The following is a 22,525-nucleotide window of genomic DNA, read 5'->3' as shown; positions in this document are numbered from 1 at the left end:
CGGGGCCGAGGGTGCCCGCGGGAGGGCCCGGACCTGGGGCAGGGGCGCTCGGTCCGGGCACCGCCGTCCCGCCGCCGTGAGAGAGCGCCCAGGGCCTCGCGGGGGAGCAGGGCGTTTGCTCGGCTCCTGCGTGTGGCCGTGCTGTGGATCGCGGGCCCCTTCTGCGGGGGTGGGGGGGAACGCTGGGCGGTGCGGAGCACGAGGGCTCCCGGGGCTGGGGTTCCCCCCGGTTAGGGGGCTTTCTGCGCAGCCACCCCTAATGCTAACCCCTCTTGCACGGTCCTTTGCCACAGTAAATACTGAGAGCGGAGAACTGACGTGACAGTGCACAGCGCTGAGATCTTCGTAGACTGACTCCTATGGCAAGTTGCTCCACTGGTTTTCATAGAGAGCCGTTATAACACATCAGTCAGCGTATTTGAACAACTAAGTTGACAGCATAGCAGAAAGCCTTTACAAAAAACCCACGGGTTATGAATAGCTGAGATGTGAAATAGAACATTTGCATCTCTGAGCAGGAGGTATTAAATGTTGCTATCTTCAACTGCGCTGACAGCTTGCAAGTCTTAAGGTTGCTCGTCATACTTCACTGACTTCTGTTGTGTTTAATTCCTTCATTTTACTGTAAAAAAATAAATGCATAACTTAGCACAAACTTCAGCATACTACACTATGGGGCAGGTAGAAACCTATTCAAGGAAGCAAATTGGGAGGATGGAGGGGAGCAAGGTGGAGCTAGTTTTGGAGCCCTGCGAAAGTTCTGTAATGCTGCTCATAGATGAGCTAACAAAAGCTGTCATTCTCCTCAAACTCCAGAAATGTCTAGACACATTTATATATGAATATATAAATATAATGTGGCAATAAGAAAAAGCTCACGTGACTCTTTAAAGAACTCTAAGTTCTCTTGGTACTTGTTCATAAGTATATCTGAGATCAGATTCTGGAGCAGAGGCTTCATGGTGTGATGCTATTTCAGCATCAATTATCATTTAATTTCTCTGCTCTTTCTAGCTTGTATCTTCATATCATTACTCTATAGTAATATACACTTTAACATAAATAGAACTGGGATTAGTTTTTTACTGATGGTTTGAAAAAGAAAATTAACTTGACCCATTAACTGTGGAATTCAGATTTCACTAAAAGTAAAGGAGTTTGATATATGATTATCAGAAATAAATGCAGAAGTCTCTGAAGAAAGATGTGGGTATTGCTTTGAATATTTCCTCATAGTAATAGATGGAGCAGAGGTTGCTGCAGCCCTTTCATTCTCTTCACCATGCTATGAACAGCATGCAGTGTCTGTCATCATCATTATGATGATTTGGTTTGGCAACAGTTCAGTTGGTGCAGTGCTTTGATATGTGTGAAACATGAACTTTTGACTACTCAAATTCCAAATTATGGAAACTTTCACACTATATAACTTAAGCTGTTCTAATTCTTATTCTGGCTTCTAGACAACTAATTTTAGGCCATGCCTGTACTACAATTAGAATCGTGCTAAGCATAATTGTACTTGCACCATTGTTGCTTCATTGGACACTGTTCTGACCCAAGAGTTTTGATCCACACTCACTGAGCAAAAGGTCTCAGTTGAGATGAAGACAACTGTCTTTTGTAAAAACAGCGTATCTTTCAGTCACTAAAAGACAAATGTAATGAAAAATACAAGCAAGAAGTGCAGGGTGAGGCACAGACCACCAACAAAACCATATTATCAATTAAAATATATTGGATGAAAGAATCATTTCTTTCCAGATTCCAAGCTTAAGAGGAAGAGTTTTTCATTAGGCTGAGATAAAACTTACCTTGGGTTAGTACCAAAGTTTCTGAGAACTGCCTTTTGGGTAAAATCTCAAGTATCAAGATCTAATCCACTGTTTTTTAGTGGTAAATATCTGATGTTAGAAGACAAATGTCCTCTTGGACTGAAGTCTTATGAGACTTCAGCTATATCAGTGCTGAGAAATAAATTCTTGAATCAGACTAGGACGAAGTCAAACTGTTCACTTTRGGAGACTACCCCTTTCTGGGAAGGAAGATGGATATCATAAAAAAAAAAAGGTTTAAGTTAAAAGTGAGCTAAAGCTCTCAAGAAAAACTGAAGAGTCACTTAAACTGTGTTGGAAGTAGAAAATACTATAATTATATTTGGAGTAAATTACCTAATTCTCTCCTTCCCTGCCTACCCTCGAAATTGAACTGATATCTTAACAAAACATAGTATGTATCCCTAGAGTTAGTCCCGAGCACAGACAGGCTAACAGATATTTCATTGCAGAAATACAGTAGAGGCCCAAATGTTTTGGGGACTGTGGGCAGAGGTAGGTGGTTCAGCACGGCTTCAGTCTGTAGTCAGTCGCTGCATGTGTTGATGATGCCTGCYTGGCCCCATGTGACAGGTTTTGACAAACTGGGAAAGGTCTGGATTGATTTCCATGTGGGGAGAGAAGTGACTAGATGGCATCATTACTCAACACTTAAGTATATGATGTTTGTATCACTGTCTCTTCTTTCATACCATCCCTTTTCTCAGTCATCTTCAGTTAATGTTCTACTTGAGGGAGGTTGGGGGGAACAACCCAAAGTGGGTGCTTAGCCTTCTGGGGGAGGGTAGGAATGAATAACTTTAGCTGACTTTCTTTGTGGGAGTCCAAAATAGATGTTATTTCTAACACAGAAGTTAGAACAAAAGTGTTGTTATTTCCAGTTAAGCTGTTCTGCAAAACTATTCTCTTTAGCTGCTGAGAAAAATAAAGCACATTTTGTGATGTCCTGGTTTTTAGACTGATCAAACTAGTGGTAGGATGTGGCTCTGACTAAAATAGATCGAAGAAACAAGGGAGCTAATGTGCCTGTCACAAGTGTCAAAGCAATAATGTGAGTTCTGATGTGTTGGCATTTGAGTAGCGGATGGGAGAGCTTGGAGACAGGGTCCYCAAATCCCTTCCCTTTCACAAAGATTGCCTGGCTAATGCAGGTCTATCAGTAGGTCAGCATGTGTGTTTAAAAGGATGGTGATATTCATGATCAAATATTGGATCCAAGAGTGTTTCTGGTATCTTGCTTCCTCCATTCCCATCCTTCCCAAACCTAACTCTGAAGGGGAAGCAGAATTGATTTATGAAGAAGTAGAATTGATTTTTAGGTTTCTAGGAAAGGTGCTCTAACCTCTGCCCAAACAGTGCTTTTATTTTGGAAGGGGGGGGGGCGGGGAGTAGCTGGGGCTTACTTGGCTTCCCTTCCTCTGAGGGGGGGACAGAGGGAATTGTGTCAGTGAAGAAAGAATAAGAACTGAGCCCTGCTGGAATAGGGAAAGCATAATTGAAATGTAAAGAAAACAACTATTACTGCTTTAGCGACAGGCTGGTAAGTGTCAGTAATCCACATAAATCCTTGCATTCTAGTTGTTCCTGCTTCAGACTTCTCTATTTGGTATGTTCTTACTTTCTTAGAGTTGGATGGCTCTGTGTGCTTTCTGTTATTAGTTCAGTAATCTGGCCAGAAAATAATCTRTAATACCCAGAGGTCCTGTTAGTTCTTGTCTTTCTTTGTGGAGGAACTTAAAAGGGTCTTAAATATCCTGATATTACTGCAACTTGTTCTTCCTGAATWGGGGTAGCTGTTATTAATTTCCTAGAGTTGTAATGCTCCTGCACCTGTACAGTTGAGCATCCCAAACATTGGGCTTCAGGTACAAAARCACTCCTGTTCTTAGGGATAATCTTGTAGGGTGACATCAGTAGCAGGAAAGTCTGAGCAAAAATTTGTGCTGTAGTCCTCAAAGTTATAGCAATATGATGCTGTTTTTTCATTTTCCATGTCCTCTCAACTCTTATGCCTAGACCCAACAATAAAATGTTAAGAGTGTTTCTTGCTGAAAGTGTGCAGCAGTTTCTCCTCAGTAGGCTACATTTAGAAAGTCCATTTGTATGGACTTCCAGGGTATGGACTTCCAGAGCACAGAATGTGCTGTAAGTTATCATCTTTGGAGAATGCATGCCAGTAGAACAGCATGTGCTCAGGSAGAAGTTGCATGGACCATGCCTAGCAATCAGGCTCTCCTTATCACCTTGAAGAGGCTTAAATGAATATTTAAAATCATTTTAAAATCTACTTTTTATGAGAATACTCTTCCGAAAAGACCAGATTATGGGAAGCAACCACTCCATCATGGCTGGCCARTGAGATATGATCTTCCGTACAAAGAGGGTACATTATCTGAGAGAAGTAAATCGAGCTTGCATATATGATAATGGCATGTTCCAACTGCTATCAGGGAAGTAAAGCGCAGATTTAAATTGATGCAGTGAACTGGCTACATCTTTTAGGAGCCAGTCAGATATAGCTGCATCTGCAACTTGCTTCTATATAAAATGGTCTCTAGWATTTGGTTGGTTTGTTTGTTTTCTTAGCAGTAGTTTAGACTAAAGATCTATTTCATAAGCTTCTCTGTCTTACACACATATATTGCAGCAGGCCTACCTAATAGTAAGGGATGTGACATTGGACCAGGCCTGTCTGAATCACAGGCAGAACTTCTTGTGTTTCAGTTTGTGCCTGTTGCCTCTTGTCCTGTCAGTGGGCACCACTGAAAAGAGCCTGGCCACATCCTTTTGACACTTTCCCTGAAGATATTTGTAGGCATTGATAAAATCCCCTCTCAGTCTTCTCTTCTCCACGCTAAACAGGCCTACCTCTCGCAGCCTTTCCTCATAGGAGAAATGCTCCATCCCTCTAATCATCTTTGTAGCCCTACGCTGAACTTTCCCAAATAGTGCCATGTCTCTCTTGTACTGGGGAGCCTGGAACTGGACACAGTACTCAAGATTAGGCCTCACCAGGGCTGAGYAGAGGGGCAGGATCACCTCCATCCACCTGATGACAACACTCTTCTCAATGCACCCCAAGATACCRTTGGCTGCCTTGGGCACAGGGACACCTTTCTGGCTGATGGACAACTTGTTGTCTGCCAAGACTCCCAGGTCCTTCTCTGCAGAGCTGCTCTCCAGAAGGTCAGCCCCCAGCTTGTACAGGTGTATGGTTACTAGTACTGATTATTCCTCCCTAGATGCAGGACTCTGCACTTCCCTTTATTGAACTTCATGAGGTTCCTCTCTGCCCAACTCTCTAGCCTGTTCAGGTCTCTCTGAATGGCAGCACAGCCCTCAGGTGTGTCAGCCACTCCTCCCAGCTTGGTGTCATCAGCAAACTTGCTGAGGAGGCACTCTGTCCCTTCATCCAGGTCATTGATGAAGAAGTTGAACAGGATGGGAYCCAGCACTCACCTCTGGGGGGCACCACTGGCTACAGGCCTCCAACAAGACTATGCCACTGATSACAACCCTCTGAGCTCTGCCATTCAGCCAGTTCTCAATCCACCTCACTCTCCACTCATCTAACCCACACTTCCTGAGCTTACCTATGAGGATGTTATGGGAGACAGTGTCAAATTCCTTGCTGAAGTCAAGGTACACAATGTCCAYTGCTCTCCCCTCATCTACTCAGCCAGTCCTGCCATCATAGAAGGCTATCAGATTGGTTAAGCATGGTTTCCCCTTGGTGAATCCATGCTGACTACTCCTGATCACCTTATTTTTCCTCGACATGCTTAGAGATGACATCCAAGATGGGCTGTTCCATCATCTTTCCAGGGATGGAGGTGAGGCTGACTGGCCTGTAGTTTCTTGGGTCCTCCTTCTTGCCCTTTCCGAAGAAAGGGCATTATCTTTCTTCCAGTCATCARGTACCTCTCCTGTTCCCCACAACCTATCAGAGATGGTAGAGAGTGGCCTAACAGTAACTCTGCCAGCTCTCTCGGTACTCATGGGTGCATCCCCTCAGGGCCCATGTGTTCTGGGTTAAAATATCCTCAGCAATGGTARCAGCACTTCTGAAATGTGTTTTGGAGAGGCAGTGTGAATCTGTGATTTGAAATGTGGAACTTAAGCCTTTAAAGCCTTTTAAACCAAGGTTAAAAGTTTGCTTGAATGTGAATTAGCTAGTGAGAAGAGGTTCATGGGGGAAGTGCACAGCCAGTTGGCCTTCAGTTCATGGGATAAAGATCACACAGAGTGGTTGGGGTTGGAAGGGACCTCTGGAGATCATCTAGTCCAGCCCCTTTGCTCAAAGCAGGATCAACTAGAACAGGCTGTTCAGGGCTGCGTCCARTCAGGTTTTGGAGTGTCTGTATTTGGAGATATGCACCACCTCTCTGGGAAATGTTCCAGTGTTTGACCACCCTTAGAGTAAAAAAGGGTTTTTGTAAGTTTAATTGCAAGAGACTGTTTGCATGGCAGTTAGTAAGACTTCACTTTCGTTTGGATTCTTTCAGTGTTACTATTGCTTGAATGCTAAATAAGGGAAATGAATTTAGTTCCTTCAAGCTAGTCTCCAGTGATTCATGCAATACACTATATTGACATAGCATGGAGCTGTTCATCTGACCTGTGTTCTAGATTGTTTTAGCAAAGTTAAATAATTAAGTTACAGTTAAATAACCAAAGGAGAGGAAAGAGATGTAGATAAGGGAGAAAAGGCTTTCATCTGTGATTTGGATGGCTGTAGTCTTAACTGAGCAGGGAATTGGARGAGATACAATGCATATACTCTTCCTGAGAGTAGAGGGCTTTTGTGGAAAGGCAGATGTGAAGGCAGATTCCAGCAGCAGGTAGACTGAAGAAAGAGCTCTTGTTTCAGACAGGGCCATAAAGGAGGGCCATATACATGCCACCATTGGTGTTGGTCTTTGTTCAAATCCCAAACTGAACCTGAAGGCAGTAGAGGCTTATTTGATTGAGGTCAATACTTAAGAGATTCTAGAGCTAGAAGAAAACTGATGAACACTACYTAGTTCATATGCCAGCTTCTGGGCCAAATATCTGGGCCAAATTCTCTAATTGTAAGTGGATAGAGTGCCTCTGATGTGACTTGTTCTTGCTTACTTCTCTCATCAGAGAAATTGGCTTCTTTTGACTTGTGTAACCATGGGCAAAATGGCATATATATACAAGCTGGTTKTGATTCTAAGCAAGAGAAATTATTTATATTTACCTAGATGTGTTGTGATGCTCTTATTATGAAATACGTAACAAAAAYGCACACTGCCACTTTGCAGATCCCTTTAAAGGATGACTTAAAGGATTTGATGCTTTGCTAAGTAAGTGAATTATGCAAAGGCTTAATATCTCCTAGGTCTTAYGAAATCTAAATACGCTTTTCAGATGGTTTTACTGGGCTTAGAGCRCATTTTTTTCATCTGTTATCACCAAAGTGATGCAAGTGATGACAGCCTTGTTGATCTTAAATTTTAGTGCAATTTAACTATCTCTCTTCCCTTCCTTATCTTTCCCATAGCTCTGCCTGTAGTAAATAAGGTAAAATTTTGATAAACTTAACAGAAAAACCTATTTTTTCCCTACTCATATAAAGAGAGCCATTGTTGGTTCAGTACTGGAAACATGAAAGTCTAAGYGCTGCAGATTAAGGTCTTTCCCATAGACTGTGTCTAGCCTATTACAGAGAAAAAGCATATTTACTCCTAGCTCTGTTATGGTATCAAATGACTCTTTTTCTTCGTGCAGCTATTGATGGGGTCATTTCAAAGAAGTAGATTAGCTCTTACAGCTTTTCACATCCTTTTGTCAACATCACAGAAACAGCAGAGCAAATAATTTCCTTGTCAGTGTACCTCCAAATCAACCTGGAGAGGAAATTAGCCTCTCGGCAGAGTCTAATGAGAATGTTAATAGCTCAGTTGAATTGCTGATTTTATATAGACTGCAAGCTCACAAGAAGCCTTCATGGATGCCATAGACTTAAAAGAAGCTGGAAGTTTCTCTTAGGTGTACTTGCAGGTCTTCTATTTGTTTTGTTTTCCTTCTATGCTCAGACTTCTTCCAAAAATTTGGAGCAGATGGATTTAGCAGTTTGGAAATATGAGGTGCTTCMTAAAGGGGAGGTAATTGTGGATATAGTTGCACACTTTATCTAGAGATCAGTGAAATATAATCCCTAAAATACTATTAAGATCTGTAGCTAATAGAAGGAATCAGTAGATACTGTGCTTAGGGAATGCTTTTTTTTAACCTCTCTGATGTTTACCTCATTATTCACAATATTGCCAAAACTGGGCATGTTAGAAAACAGAAATAAGTGGACCCCAAAGGAATATGTGGCTGAGACAAATGCATGAGAATGCTAGCATTTGACATCTCACTTCTTTGTGCTAAGGTATTCTTTCTAGAAGCTTAGGCAAGTTCCTGCTCCATATTCCTTAAAGAACAGGATATTAATTAGTTGCTGGATCCATCTGAGAATGACAGTGGGTCTCTTCAAAATGAAACTAGAGCTCCTGTGGTGAAAGATTGCAGGGAAATGGGCTTGGAAGGCTCCTTAGCCTTTTTGTCTCTGTAGAGCTAATATATACCTTTGGATTATATCCCCTGATTTTCTGCCTTTGAAGAAGACTGGTATTAATGGCACATGATAGAAAACATGCTTTCCATTTTGCCTTCTCAGACAGCATAGGGCTTCACACGACTTATACTGAAAAAATATATTTGACATCAAGAAGAATAAAGAGCAAACATTCTATTCAGTAGCAATAAAAAGCTGTAGCTRTGCAGTTATAGTTGGAATGGAAAGGAACAGCATGAGAGCAGCAATGAAGTTGCTTAGACTCCTGGCAACTCCTGACCTATGCCTTGCCTCCAGAGGCTGTTCTGCAGGAAACAAGGAAGAGAATTTGAGAACTGGAAGGAGCAGAAGATGAATTTCCAGAACTGTTAGGATTGGGAACATATTTTGGTCTGTCTTTTGTTCAGAAAGAATATTTCAGACACACATTCTTCATGCTTAAACAACTTCCTTTTCATCTCAACCTGAAATGCTTGCACAACTCTTTACCAATTCTCTATGCTTCCACAGCAGATTGCCTACAAAAGCCGTTCCTAGAAAGGGGAAGTGAATCTTTTCTCTCCTGCTGTATATGCAGTCTAAAGGGCTGAATAGGTAAACTTCCTAGCTCATATGTGTGACTTGCCCATTCAAAATGAAGTGTAGTCACTGAGGCACACTATAAGGATGGAAAAATCATGTTGGAGAGGAATACACAGGAGACAYTGAAGTGAAGAACATTGTATATGTCCTTGCATGTGTCGGGGTGGGGTGGGGAAGTAGCTGTGCACTGAACAGGAAGATTACTGGATTGACATAAGAGATACAACATCAGTGAGCACAAATGGAAGTGTTATTTCTAGTGAAGCAGAAGCAGAAAAAAGACTAAAAGCAGCTGCTGTTATAACAGTGATTCATTTCTGATTATGTATGGCAGAGGTGGGTGTGTATGAAATAGATTAAATTGGAACAAAAAAGAGAGTATCTTTAAGTTACTTACGAAATTCACTGTTGTGGAAAGTTGGATGACTATTCAGTGCATGTAGTCATCTCTGCTGTTTGTTTTTTCCGAGGTAGATGCTGGCCAGTTTCCTGGTAGGTAGCTCTTGCAGGTGTGCCGTCTGGGATATGTGTATAACTGTGGACCTGCGACTATTCCCACTGACGTTGTGGTGCTTTCTGCTTGCAGGATGTGCCCTGCTACTGTAGGGCTTGGGCAACAGTAAGTCTTGTAAATTAATTCCCTGAAACATTACTTTGAAGAAGCTATGTATATCGAAACTCTTGCATGTGTGTGGTTGTTCCAATAGCTTATGGTGTTTGGGGTGGGGATCTAGGGTGACTTCTTTCTGCCCTGCTACAGGCAGAACAGTTGAACAGCACTGCAAGGCRAGAGATGGCAAGTCTGCCCTAGAGGGGAGGGTGCTATTTTTCAAACTCTCACTTGTTACCATGGCCTGGCAGAAYGGAACCACCTTGGTTATGAGTCAAGAGATTCCCAAACTGATCTTGGAAAGTGAAATACTCTTAGATCTGCTGTGCGGGACATGTTGAATGATGCTTATAAATCACTGTTTGATCTTTTGAAGGGCTTCTGGTTTGCTGGATTGTATTACTGGACAGGCTCACTAAATGAGAAGACTTGTTAAACTGAAGACTACTTCTCCATTTCTTTGATATCATAGTTATTTCCTACTTATAAATGTGTCCTACCGCATACTTTTTGTTTAGTTTTAAATGAAATAAAATACAATGTTTGAAGGCTTATACTTGTGGGATCTGCATTAGTTTCCTCTTTTCATTGGCTTTGAGGTTAAAAATTAGTCACTAAGACTTGGAGTGCCTTTGAATGATTTGTTGCTACTTTCATGGTACTAATACTGCTGCAAATAGCTTCTTGATTTTTTCTTTTAAGGATAGAGGAAGGAGGAGGCTTTAAGTATCTCTCTAATCTTCCCTCTTTGGGAAAATAGCGATGGGCTCTGGAGTAAACTACATCCTGCACTTTCCACCTGATGGGGCTGTACTTGAAAAATAAGGAAAGAAAAGCAAGTTCTTTTTCTCCAAAGAAAAGCTTCCTTTTACTGTACTGTCAGGGTGCAGCAAGAGCCTGTGGCTCTCTGGGTCCAATACCAGCAGGGGCTTCTGGCAAGGCAGGGCTGGGCTTGGCCTCCAGGGCCTGTCCCACTGCCCCAAGGGTGCACAGCAGCCCCAGTCCTGGGGTGGAGGTCAGGCCCCACCATGGAGACAGGCTGTGCAGGCACCATAGGTCAGGGCTGGAGCTGGGGTAGGGGCCCTGTGGCTGGACAGGGACAGGGACTGATGGCCCTGGACTGGGCTGAAGTGGGGGCCTGGCCAGGGAGGGTAGGAGAGGACCAGGGAGAGGGGAGGTGGCAAGGACAGTGAGGACTGGCAGTGTCCTTTGAAACAAATACTTTTGCAAAAGTGATGCTACTTCCTTCCTGTAATATGTCTTCCGTACAAGAGGCAGTAAAAGGAATTTGCCCGTTTGGGCAGCTTTTCCATAAGCTACTGTCTTGGCTTTCTACTTTTCCTGTGTGTAGGACTCTGGCTCTCAGTACTAAACCTCTTGTCGTTATTTGTGAAGAGGCCTGCTGCTGTAACTGTGTTATTGGGGGATAGCTCTTTCTTCCTGTACACTAATTAACTTTCAATTTGTAGGTGCAAGTTCCTCATGGCTGAACTTATCTTTGCTATTTATTTCTGGTGCATGAATCAAGTATCAGCTTGTAGTGGTGCTGGTGCCTGGAGCAGCTGTGCWTGGTTAGAGCTATTTGAGCCTTGAGGAAATGCACCACTCTCACTGTGTGCTTCCATACAGACTCAGCTTGGATTCATTATGGGAAGTGAGGAGGTAACTTCTTGAGGCAGGAACAGCCTCTGCATTATTGGTTCTGAGCTTAGCACTGTGCTTTACATTTCGCTGTATCTGTTGCAATAAATAACTTTTTGCAGAGACAAAAATATGTGGAGGATGGGAACAGGCAAAAGCAGAAACATCTGACTGAAGAGATACAATCTAGTCTGTGTGRTGGTCTCACTGAAGCTGTCATTACTGCAACTGCCTGTTTCTATATGCATCTAAATTTGGTAAGGTCTGGCCAAGTATCTCCAAAAATGTGCTGTAGGAAGAACTTWAAAAAGTCTAAATGTTCTGATAAAAAGACTTTTAACTTTTTTCTTTAATGAGAATTTAAAATTGCATTCCTGGATGGAGGCTGACTTACCAGATCTGTTTAATAAACTTTAAGATAACATGAAGTCAGGAGAGACTGTGTATACTGGAGGACAGGCTTAGAGTTCAGAAGGCTGTTGACAGCCTAAAATAGCCCATCGGAGAAAAGGGGGTAAAATTCAAGAGAGAAATGCTTAGTTTGAAGACAGCAATAATTAACAGCACGAATGCAAAACAGGARAAGAGGAAGTAAAAAGGAAAGGGAGGTTGAAGGTGAAGAAAAGATCAATGTCATTCATTGCTATATTGTGAATAAAGCTAATGTCCTCAGATATATAACCAGAGGAGTGTACAAGACTTGTGATGGGACTGTCTTGCCATTTGGGAAAAGTAGTCTGGGTCACCAGTGCAGATGTAGACCAATTRCAGAGAAGCAAATAAGTGTCAAGAGAATATGATGGAGAAAGAGAAATATCTACTGAGTGATTTATTTTAAAAGGAGAATGCTGAAATGTGGTCTTACAAATAAATTAARGCTATTGTAGAAAAGGGRATGATTTGCYTTATATRCCATGGAAACTGAATACAAGGAATAAGAGGTTTAATTGAATTAATGGAGAATTAAATCAATCATGATAGAAATTTTCAATCACAATGCAGTGCTGTTGAAGACATGAAATTTGCCTCTGGAGACCTAAGAAAAAGCTCTGCTAACCKGTCATAAGAAAGCCACAGCTAGTACATATATTGATCTGGGGTAGAGCTSTGGATTAAATGACCTCCTGAGGTGCTTTCCAGCACTTTTTTCCTCTGTTTTAGATTGGTTAAGATAAATACAAATGATAGGAAAKCATCTTAGCAGCAAGTTGTATGCTGAAGTGTTAGGCAAAAAACTTGCACTTGCATTTCCTGCCTCTGCTTCAGTAGCAGAGAGGAAGCTATATGGATTGTGGGAAAGAGCTATGTGCTTGCAGAAGGCTTTGTGATCTATTAATATTAAACTCCCCTCTTSCCCCTCCCTAGTCTAGTGGACCGGGCATGCTTGAACATTACTCAGAGTACTGTTGTCACTTACATCCRATGGTAATGAGTGGGTTATCCAAGAATCTTGTATCTCTGCTCAAGTGACTAATTCTGAGGCTTCTTCTATATGTTCAGTCTGAAAGCTGAAATAACTCTGAGTTGCAGAGAAAATACTTCAAAAGGTGACTGAAGTACCTCAAACTTTCAAGAGAAAATGACAAAAGAAAATCATACTRCTGTTGAATTAAAAGCTTGACCTGTGGTGTCAGGGATTCCTRATGCAGCACTGCCTGAATACTTACGAGGCTAGCAGTAATCCACTTTGGAGTCACTTAGACTTAGAATCATGTAGAACTCCGATGGTGCCCAGCTCTGTCCCTGCCTCCCTTCCCAGGAGCTTTAGAGCAGCTCCCATAAGCTRTGGAGTGCCTCCTTGCAGCTGAATGCCAACTGAAATGCTGGTAGGCTGCCAGGATGGATGTTTGGAGGAAGACAGGCAGAGGACTGGAGAAGGCCTAACTAAGTCATAGTCCAATCACCTGCAGTAACTAGTGACCATGTAACAGATGTCTTGGCAAGGAAGGACCACCGAATGTCTGCTCCACATTTCTATGGTTCATGAACTAGATATCTGAAGGATGTTTCTTCACTTTGTGAGCATTGCAGAATTGTTTCATCTTGTAATATCAGTGCTTATTTCTTCTGTCTTCCTGATGCTTACCTCAGTATATTTAAGAAATTGGCTCCCCCCCCAGGCTAAAGATGATAAAGGAACAGAAGATTTCTCTACAGTCTTCCCTTTCAAGACTATACCCTTACCTATTCTAGTAGCAGTACTCTATATCTTTCTCAGCTTTTTGGTGACAAACTGCACAGAATTTCAAGTGAGGTCTTACAGTTAGGTATTCAAAGGTATTAATATGTTACTATCTCCACTAAAAACCTGCCTAATGCTACCTAGAAAGCCACTGTTCTATGTTGCTGAAAAGTCATCTCAATTAACTTTTAAGATACCATCTCTGATTTCAGCTTGTAACTGTAGGAAGAACTCTCAGTATTGGTCTCTAAGTACATGACTTGACACCTTTTTCTGTTGTGTATGCTCCCCTCTAAACTTATTTTGGCCAACAAAGGCAGTTACTCCTAGTGGGATGATGTGGTCCTCAGCTCCGCATTGCCCACTAGTATCTTAGGTGTGCACTCACTTCTTGCACTGCGTGTTCTAGGAAAAAAACAAGATCGGACAGGTACTAGGCATGTACCATTCYAGAAGTCATGTACCTTGAGACAACTCTCTCAATCACAGATCTGGGTAAAGAGGAGATAATACTTTTACTAATCCCCTTCACTGCCACTAAGCAAGTGCCTGGCTATAATCAGAACAGATGAAGTCAGCCAGCTGTAAGTAATATCTTAGAATCATTTTAGTAGGTAAGTATCTAAGGTGACCTGCCTGATACAATGTGTAATTCATCCCACTCTGCATTTGTCTCAATGTCTTTGATTAGTCCTTCCTACAAAATCTTCAGTATTTCAGGAGTATTAAGATCAGAGAAATAAGTCTAGAGTTGCCAGTTTTCTTATTTCTCTTTGAAAATATTAGCTACAGACTTGCTTATTGTTTTCTCCTTTTAAGGTATTACCTTGAACCCTTGAACTTGGATTCACTTAGGCTCCCATAGGACTTCTAGTATTTGAGGATTAGGAACAAAAGTATGTATTAAACAAGATTTGGACCATCTATGTTTTTTCCTCTGCCACAATTATTTTATCTTCCAGTGTCCTGCCCTCACATTTGTTAAAATTATATTATAAACCTCATTAGTTTTGTGTTGAAAACTGAGGCAAAATCCTTGCTTGAATCTCTGTGCACCTGAACATTGTATTGGACTCTCTCTTTCCTGTGGCTCTTTCTGTACAAGGCACAGCTGCTTCCAGTTAGAAGGGGTAAGAATACAGCCAGAAACTAATTCTGTCTAATTCTACAATCCCACTGGGCTGGGGTAAATGCAAACCGATCTGAGCTCTTTATCTGCAAGTTTGAAACCTACTCACTTTCTGGGATGGATAGTGGGTCTAAAATATTCAGCTATGGTATTTTTGACATGATACTGTAAAAGCAGGCACTGAATATGAAATTCTTCTAGGAATATGAAATGGATGTGATATCGTTACTGCTGTTGTCTAGATCGTACTGGGTTTTTCTGTACTTTTAGTTGTTGGCTATCACTGTCTAGATCAATTAAAAGAAATTAAGCATTAGTTTCTTTCTAAAAGCAGTCATTTGTATTATATACTGAAGTAGAAACATTTGATAGCATTTTATGGACAGATATTGAAGTTGAATGAAATGTTAAAATACAAACCATGCCTTTTGCTGGAAGACTGACTGAAAGGGAGAGAAGAGGGATGAATCTTGACCTTGAGCAGCTTGACAGTGAGCAGTGTGCCACCAATTGTTCTAAAGTCAGCTTTCTTCCTAAGATGTAAAGGAGATGGGATTCTTTCTCTTTAAGCTGAAATAGGCAGCTAAAGGGAGAATGCTTCAGCACAATACTTTAATCAGAAAAGGGGCAAGAAACAAGTATAACAAAAGCCACTCAAAACTTTACTTTGAAGCTTTCCATTTCTGCTGAATCCTTTTAATCTGTACTATAACCTTTTCCTAGCCTGTTCTACTCTGCTGAAGCATTTAATTCATCTAATTGTACTTTGCTTCCTAGAATCCTTTGCTATCATAAAAATGAATGTTTCTTCTACATCTGAATATATCCTGCTAATACTTACCTTTTTAGCATCATATTCTTAGTCAATAGGCAACTTCCTTTTTCTTTATTCTAGGCTCTGCTGGATACCATGTATCCACTTTTCCTGTTAAAATTGTGGATACTCTGGAGCAGAGGTTCACTGTTCAAACCTTGTGTCTTAGTAAGCCAAGATTTTTGCAATTTTGCTTTATCCTATGCTCCCAGCTCCATCCTTGTGGGAGAAGGTAAAAGTCTTCCAGGTATTGATTTTTTGACCACTTTGCATGAAAACAGGTGATAAGGGGTGAGAGCCCCTTGAAATGACCCTACTGAAAGATGGCCTGCTGGAGTTCAGTCCTTATTAGACAGCAAACTTGAAGCGAGAAGAGCTGTTAGGCTCTAACAACATCTCCTCTGACAACAGCCAGTTGATGTTGTGAGACAAAGCCCTGTGAMACCAGACTCTGCCTGTAATTGTCTTCATAGCGTCATATAAAGATGATGGCCACTACTTCTTACATACCAAACTGATGACCAGGCATCCCTAGACTRCGCTGCTCACTCACACCTACTAGGGCCAATGTTCACAGACCTCATCCTCCCCCCCGCCCCCAAAGATCTGGAAGAACTGTCACACCCACCACAATGTTGAACTTGGCATCAAAAAGCTGGAAGGAGTGCTAGGTAATGCTTAAAATTTTGAGTTTAAGGTCTAACAGGAGTGTGGTTTTCTATATATTCTGGTTATGCCATGATTAAACTACCTTCCATTTAGATGAAGGTTGCAATTTGGAGATGGCAGCTGTCTCTGTGCAGAGTTTTGGGCAGGCATTTTATTCAGACTGAAGTGTGAATGCCTCTGTACCCCAGTAGATGCCCTGCTGCCATCCTGCTGCTATCCTGCTTAAGTGTCACTTTAGCCAATGAATGTCTAGAGACTAGTAGAAACTTAGAGGTTAATGCACTGAGTAATAGGTCAAATTCTTTGCATCAAGCATTTAAGGAATAATCTCCCTTCCTCCCCCTCATTCCCCTTGGTTGGGACAGGGATCAGGTCTCCTGTGTCTGGTTCCTGCCTCTCTTGCATGGTCTAACCTGGAAAGCTTGTCACACTGCAAATATAGGTTTGAGAGACAGGAGGATGGGACTGAAAAAAGTGAYAATTTCTATGAAGAAAACAATGTTATATTTCTTTAAGTGGTATTGGTATGTCTCTCCATTATTTATAAGACTAACCAAGCTCATTGTTCTATATCCTGTATATTCACACTAGTAGAGCATGAATCTTCCTTAACGAAAGGGTGAGCACAGATACATTTTAAGTTTTGCTTTCTGTTTGAGCACTGGTATAGAAAGCTACCTACATTGTCTGTAATTTAAAATGGAGAGAAGAAAGCAAGCCAGCTTTTAAATTCAAACCCAAAAGTTAGAGTTTTTTTTTAAGTAGTATCTTTAAGCTCCTCTTCTGAAGTGTGTTTAAGGACTTTGTGTGTGTTCTACTTCCCACTGCTCATTTAAAAAACTTTTTTTGTTTTGTTTTAGTTATCTTTTTTTTTCTTTAGGCAAAAGCAGAAGTGATGAAAAWGTTCAAGAAACACATGCATGCGACAAACCAGAAATTCCTGTTTTGTTTACTGATTCCATCACTTGAGATTACAGTACTTCTACCACTAAATCATTTTTTTGGAGTAACACTGGACTATAAGAAACATGCTTATCATTGCTTCATAAACATATAAACATGCACTTCAGTGTAGTGTTGAACTAATGGGTAAGAATAATGCGATCGCTGTAATTTAAACTTTAGCATCTGTCTCAAGTGGTCTCTGCAGGGCTTGAGCCCGAGAGACCCTGAAGGAGATCAGTATTGGCAGAGATCAGTCCTTAATGCCTGGACTCTCCACCAGAAAACTTGCTATAAGAGTGGCTTCTGCTTTGAAATGGAGACCTACTTCTTTAATGGGAGTAGCCTTTGCATATGTTGTTTGAAAGAATGGTAGAAATGATGAGGCAGAAGTGTGTAATATGAAAGTGAGCAATTTGCACTGTTAGCAGCACTGTCAAAGCATCTGGAAAAATAGTGTATATGGAAGAACAAACTCAATTCCACACTCAAGCTTGTATTTGAGTTTCCAGTTAATCAGCATGGATTGATCAAAATTGTCAAGATGGTTAAAGTAAAACACAACAAAGGATAAACAAAAGCCAAATGCATAAATGCAAAAGAAAGACAGTTTGGCTTTGTAAAGCAACTGTATCTGCTTCTTAGAAGTAAAAAGCTTTCAGTTTCATGTTGCTTGCCTTAAGCRTTGTCATATATTACACTTCAGTACAGCTTGTGTGCTTCTTCTGGAGTAAAAAGCCTTGTTAAGTGTGCACAAACACAAGTCTGCCTTTGTCTCCGAAGAAGAGTTCACTTGCCTTTACCTGATCCCTATGACAAAGAAGTTAAAGCTTTTTTTCCTGTCTAWCTTTATTGGCCCTGTTCTCTAGTTGTGGACAAAATTCAGCTGTGCATGTGTTTCTAGGAATTGAATTTGCAGGCAGTCACAGATTATATAAAACAACTTTTCACATGAAATGACTCCACTCGCTCTCTTGTAGTCAGCTACTTAAGTAAGAAAGGAAAACTTTTTGAAGGTAGAGAGAGCCCTTTGAGTGTCTCCCRAAAAGCACCTCCTCTTTGTTTCTTTGTACAAGGAGCTTAATTTTCCTTAGCTACATGCCTGAAATTCARTGGCAAGCTGTGTAACTGGATTGTTCCCTAAACATCGAATTTAATTAGCTTTTAATAAATTTTTTTAGATATTTAAACAGTAGTAAGTTTGGTAGAAGCTAATGGTAAGCTAACATTAGCTAGTAATGGTAGAAGCTGGTAGAAGCTCACATTAAGACCTGTGACTGAAARGAAAATCCCATGTTGCCAGAAGAGCACATTAGTTACGATTTGCTTGCCAAGGTTTGAGAATAGTGATCAGGATCTCTTGAGTGATAGTTGTAAGGCCCTAAAGAGAAGGGAATTGGGCTGCTGGAAAGACAACAGAGGATTTTTATGGTAAAAAGACATTTCTCTCCTCTCTTACCAGCATGTATATTGCAGGCTTACTCTTGCTTGAAGGACTAATAATTTGAAATGGCTGACTGCACAATGAGCGGGTGCTGTGGAAATTCAATTCCACTGGAGAAAAACAGAAGGCTGTTAAATATCCTTTTGATTTAAGAGTGGCACAAATTAAAACTTGAAGGTGAGTGTTAAGGRATCTTAATGTAATACGTTATGCTTTGGATCCAGAGAAGCATGTAAACACATGCTTAAATTATAAGCTTTTCTATAAATACATATGTAGTACTGCCTGAATGATATAGTATAGCAACGTGCTAAAACCAGACTAACATGGAAGCTGTTAAACCACTGTAAAAGTACCTCAGACTGATACTGCCTGTTCCTCTGTTCTTGCAAGAAAATCAATATTCTGGGAGGACAAAAAGAAATAAGTCTTTTCCAAATCAAACTGGTTATACTGGTATATAAAACCCACTAGTAGATTGAAACTGATAAGAGAACTGCTTCAAGTGCACGCTCAGCTGTCTGCTAGAATGAGGCTGAATTGAATCTGCTATGCTGTTTTAGTCCCAAACACTATCACTGAAGTTCTCTAATTCCTGTGAAATCCTCTTGCTGTGAAGTTCATATATGGTAGAGCGGACAGTGCCTGGTGAGCAGGACTGTGATCGTTTGTGTCCAGTTCTGCCAAAATACTTCAGTCCGGAGACAGAATTTTTGCAAAATGGCTTGGTTCATATCTGCCAGGAGGACTACCAGTAAACTTTGTACTTAGTTTTGATGAAATGATGGAAAGCAATATGTTTACCTGTTTCTTCTGTCTTCTTTCTCTCTTTTCTCCCTTCTCTCCAAATAAATAATATTCTAGCTTGCCTAGCRGGTATGAGGTTTTGATGACACTAGGTTATAAAAACTCCAGCTCTAGYCTTGCCAATAATCAGCAAGCTTTTTCTTTGCACAAAAATGTCAATGGGGTTTATAGCACTTAGGACCTAGTAGGATCGGATCCTAAGGGAAGAATGTAATCAATTCTTGATGTGGAAGGGAAAATGCTACCTATTCAGGGCAATTCACAGTTAGTGATGAGGAAAGGAGGCACATCAGAGATGATGGAAGAAACTGATGGAATTGAGTGAGGCACAGCAGGTCTCTTACTTTTCTTTATTTTATGAGGCGCTCAACATTAAGAACTATTTTTCTCTTTCATTCTTTATTTAATGGGACACCTTTTTGAACACAGCAACAAGCAGCTAAGGAAGCAGAAGGGCTACACAAAGGAACAAATCTCTGTCTATAATATAAAAACAACTTCAGCAGTTAAATCCTCAAGGCTTAGGAAGCAGGAGGCTCCCTGTGGAGATACATATTCTTCTTCTTTATTTGCCTTGCCATTTGTGAATGCAGAGCCATAAGAGCTGGGGGAGACTTAGCAATCAAAAGTTGAATTTTCAGGTACTCATTTTCCTATAAGATTCCATATTCAAAGAGTACTTCGAAACTAAATCAGAAAGTGAAAGAAGGTAGATGAGCAAGTGTTCTTCCTAACACCAAAGGGAATGTTGAAATTCTGTTATCCTTGCTGGAATAGCAGCAACATAGTCTGATCTCTCCAGGAGACTGAGTTGACATCTGGGGTTTCTAACAAATGCAAACTGACTGAGGCATTGCCTCAGTGAGAGCGTGAAGGGAGTTCTTGGCTTTCTAGAACAAGAAGCAGTAAAGAGGCGCTTGGATGTCAGTCACTATAAAGGAAAAACTTACCAAGTGAGAGCAGTGACTTGCTTAAATAACCCTCAGTTGTTTGTTATTTAAGTAGAAACTCTGAGGCATCTAGAGAATACATCTTTCCTTATAGAAAACATGATAGATAAACACTGACATGAGACTAAAGATGAGTCCTTACTCAGATRTTGGGTGCTTCCTTGTCAGCAGGGATTAGTCAAGACAAACAGAGGAACCCCTAATGTAACAGATGTTTCACATCTGCCAGGAGATGAATTGATATTGGTGGGGTGGGGAAGATGAATGGACTATACTATGAACTGATTTCTCCCTTTATTCACTTGCGGAAATGCCTGGATAACCCTTTTGGTGTTCTTTTGTTTTCAGGCTCTCAAAATTAGAATGCACACTTTAATTATGAATACTTCTTTTATTATGTTGAGAATGATTAAAGAAGCTCCAACTGGTATACTCAAACCTGTGGATTGTAGGAAAAGAGTCAGGGAATATAATTTTCAACACTTTCATGGAACTTTATGCTGACTTCCAAATGGGGGAGAGAAATTGCCAATTGCAGATCTTCACTGGTAGTTATGGTATTTGATCTGTGCTTACCTGCCAATTAGGTGTTCTTTCCAGAAAGAAATTAATAGAAAAATGATATATAAAAGTATGACTGTAGACATTAGTACTTCATTAATTCATCTGGGCTAGTGCTGGGAGTAAGGGAGAGAAGTGGAAGAGAAACAAGAGGGAGTCAAAATATTGAATTTTCCTTTTTGAGCTGTTGAAGTAGGCCAAACTGGTGCAGAACTTTATTCTCAGTGATTTACAACAGAGCAAGATATAGTTGGACACGCACCTAACCACCACTGATCCACTGATCCAGTTGACCACCTGTTATAGCTGACAGCTAATCCTTGTCTTGAAACACGTAACCTTAGAAACAGCAGCTGCACATTTAAAGAATTCATATTAATGTAAGCCTCACCTCATCTCATCACGTAAGTAAAATGTCAAGGGAATAGGGAACTTCTTGAAGCATGACAGCATCTCAAAAATGAGAAGCACGGGGAAAAGGAGGAGGAAGCAGCTGAGAAAATGGCATCTGGGGAAGATCAGGATCACATAACAGGAAGCAGAAGTGGAAGGCTGGAAATGTGGAAATGGAAAGAAGAAAAACATCAACAATCAATACCATTGCCAGCCTGTGACATAGATAAACCAGAAGCACAGATGATACGATTAGCCTCTGATAGCACAGCAGTATCAGYAGCAGAGTAAAGCATTCAGGAAGTCTGACTCTCAGTTCCTTAATTCAGAAAATATTTGCTTTGGCTTGGTGGGCAGGTGGTTCAGAAGGGAAGCACTGGTCTTGTCTGAGCAGCAGTCAGGTTTCATAGCCCTTTTTTAATGGGAACTGTTCCAGTTACTTGTTGCTAAATAAATACGGTACTGTTTAACTTCTCATGAAATCATAAGCCATCCTTTTATGAGAACAGAAGCTTATACTTTTTTCCTTCAAGAAAATCAGTCTGCAAATGTGCAACAGCATGAGGGACAGATTATGGGGCCAGGGCTTACACAGCAGAAAGATACACTCAAACTTCCTTATTCCTGTGTAATTAAAGCATTACCTTAGCATGCCACTGACTCTGGCTACTACCTCAAATCAGTCACAGGATTTTGTTTCAGACTGAGATTTTTCCAAATTCTGGAGGATTTAGACTTGGGATAGTAATCCAAAGATCAGTTATGAACCCTAGCGTGAAGACTATATTCTATAGACTTCTAAGTGTTTGAGTAATGCTTTAAAGGAAAATGGGGTATTGGAAAAAAAATGCAGAAAGTACTGATTATAAGAGGAAGAATGTAGCTAGTAGATATTAAGCTTCTGCTACTGAGATCTTAATCTATGAGTGTCCTAATCGGTGGTTACAGAATGGGAAGCTATTATTTCTATTGTGAAAATGCCCAGAAGCCTTTGTAAGAATCCTCAATATTAAGTTCTTGGCACTTTACAAACAGAAAGGCACACTTTCTGGTGCTTGTTCCCATGTTACTAATTTAAATTTACCTTGCCAGGTGCATCCTGTGTAATCACATCTCTGCGAGTTGATGGAACTGAAGGGTGAGGCCTGTTTTTTATGTCTGAAAGATTTATTGGCTTTGTCTTTCGCCCTGCTGGTTAGTATGACCCGGAATTCATCACCTATGACTATTCTTCTTGGTGTGAGGACATAATGAAGCTCTGATAATTTCTGCTGTGTAAAATCTTTATTGCTACTAGGTCTAAAATGAGGGATACAAACTACTTCCTTCTTTCATAAGCTAAGGAATGTTCTTACATTAATTAAATCCTATGAGGTC

At 40.8% G+C, this 22,525-nt stretch overlaps 1 protein-coding gene across 1 annotated transcript in view; it reads left to right on the top strand.

Annotated features, from left to right (window-relative positions):
• The window catches only part of PGBD5 (piggyBac transposable element derived 5), a 72,313-nt gene that overhangs the window by 886 nt on the left and 48,902 nt on the right, over positions 1 to 22,525 (top strand). The gene's annotated exons all lie outside the window — the stretch shown is intronic.

This window comes from Rhea americana, unplaced genomic scaffold (assembly GCF_003343005.1).
Source record: "Rhea americana isolate MKP2758 unplaced genomic scaffold, rheAme1 scaffold_43, whole genome shotgun sequence".
In the NCBI taxonomy this organism is placed as follows: Eukaryota; Metazoa; Chordata; class Aves; order Rheiformes; family Rheidae; genus Rhea; species Rhea americana.
This window is presented reverse-complemented; position numbering and strand designations above follow the sequence as displayed.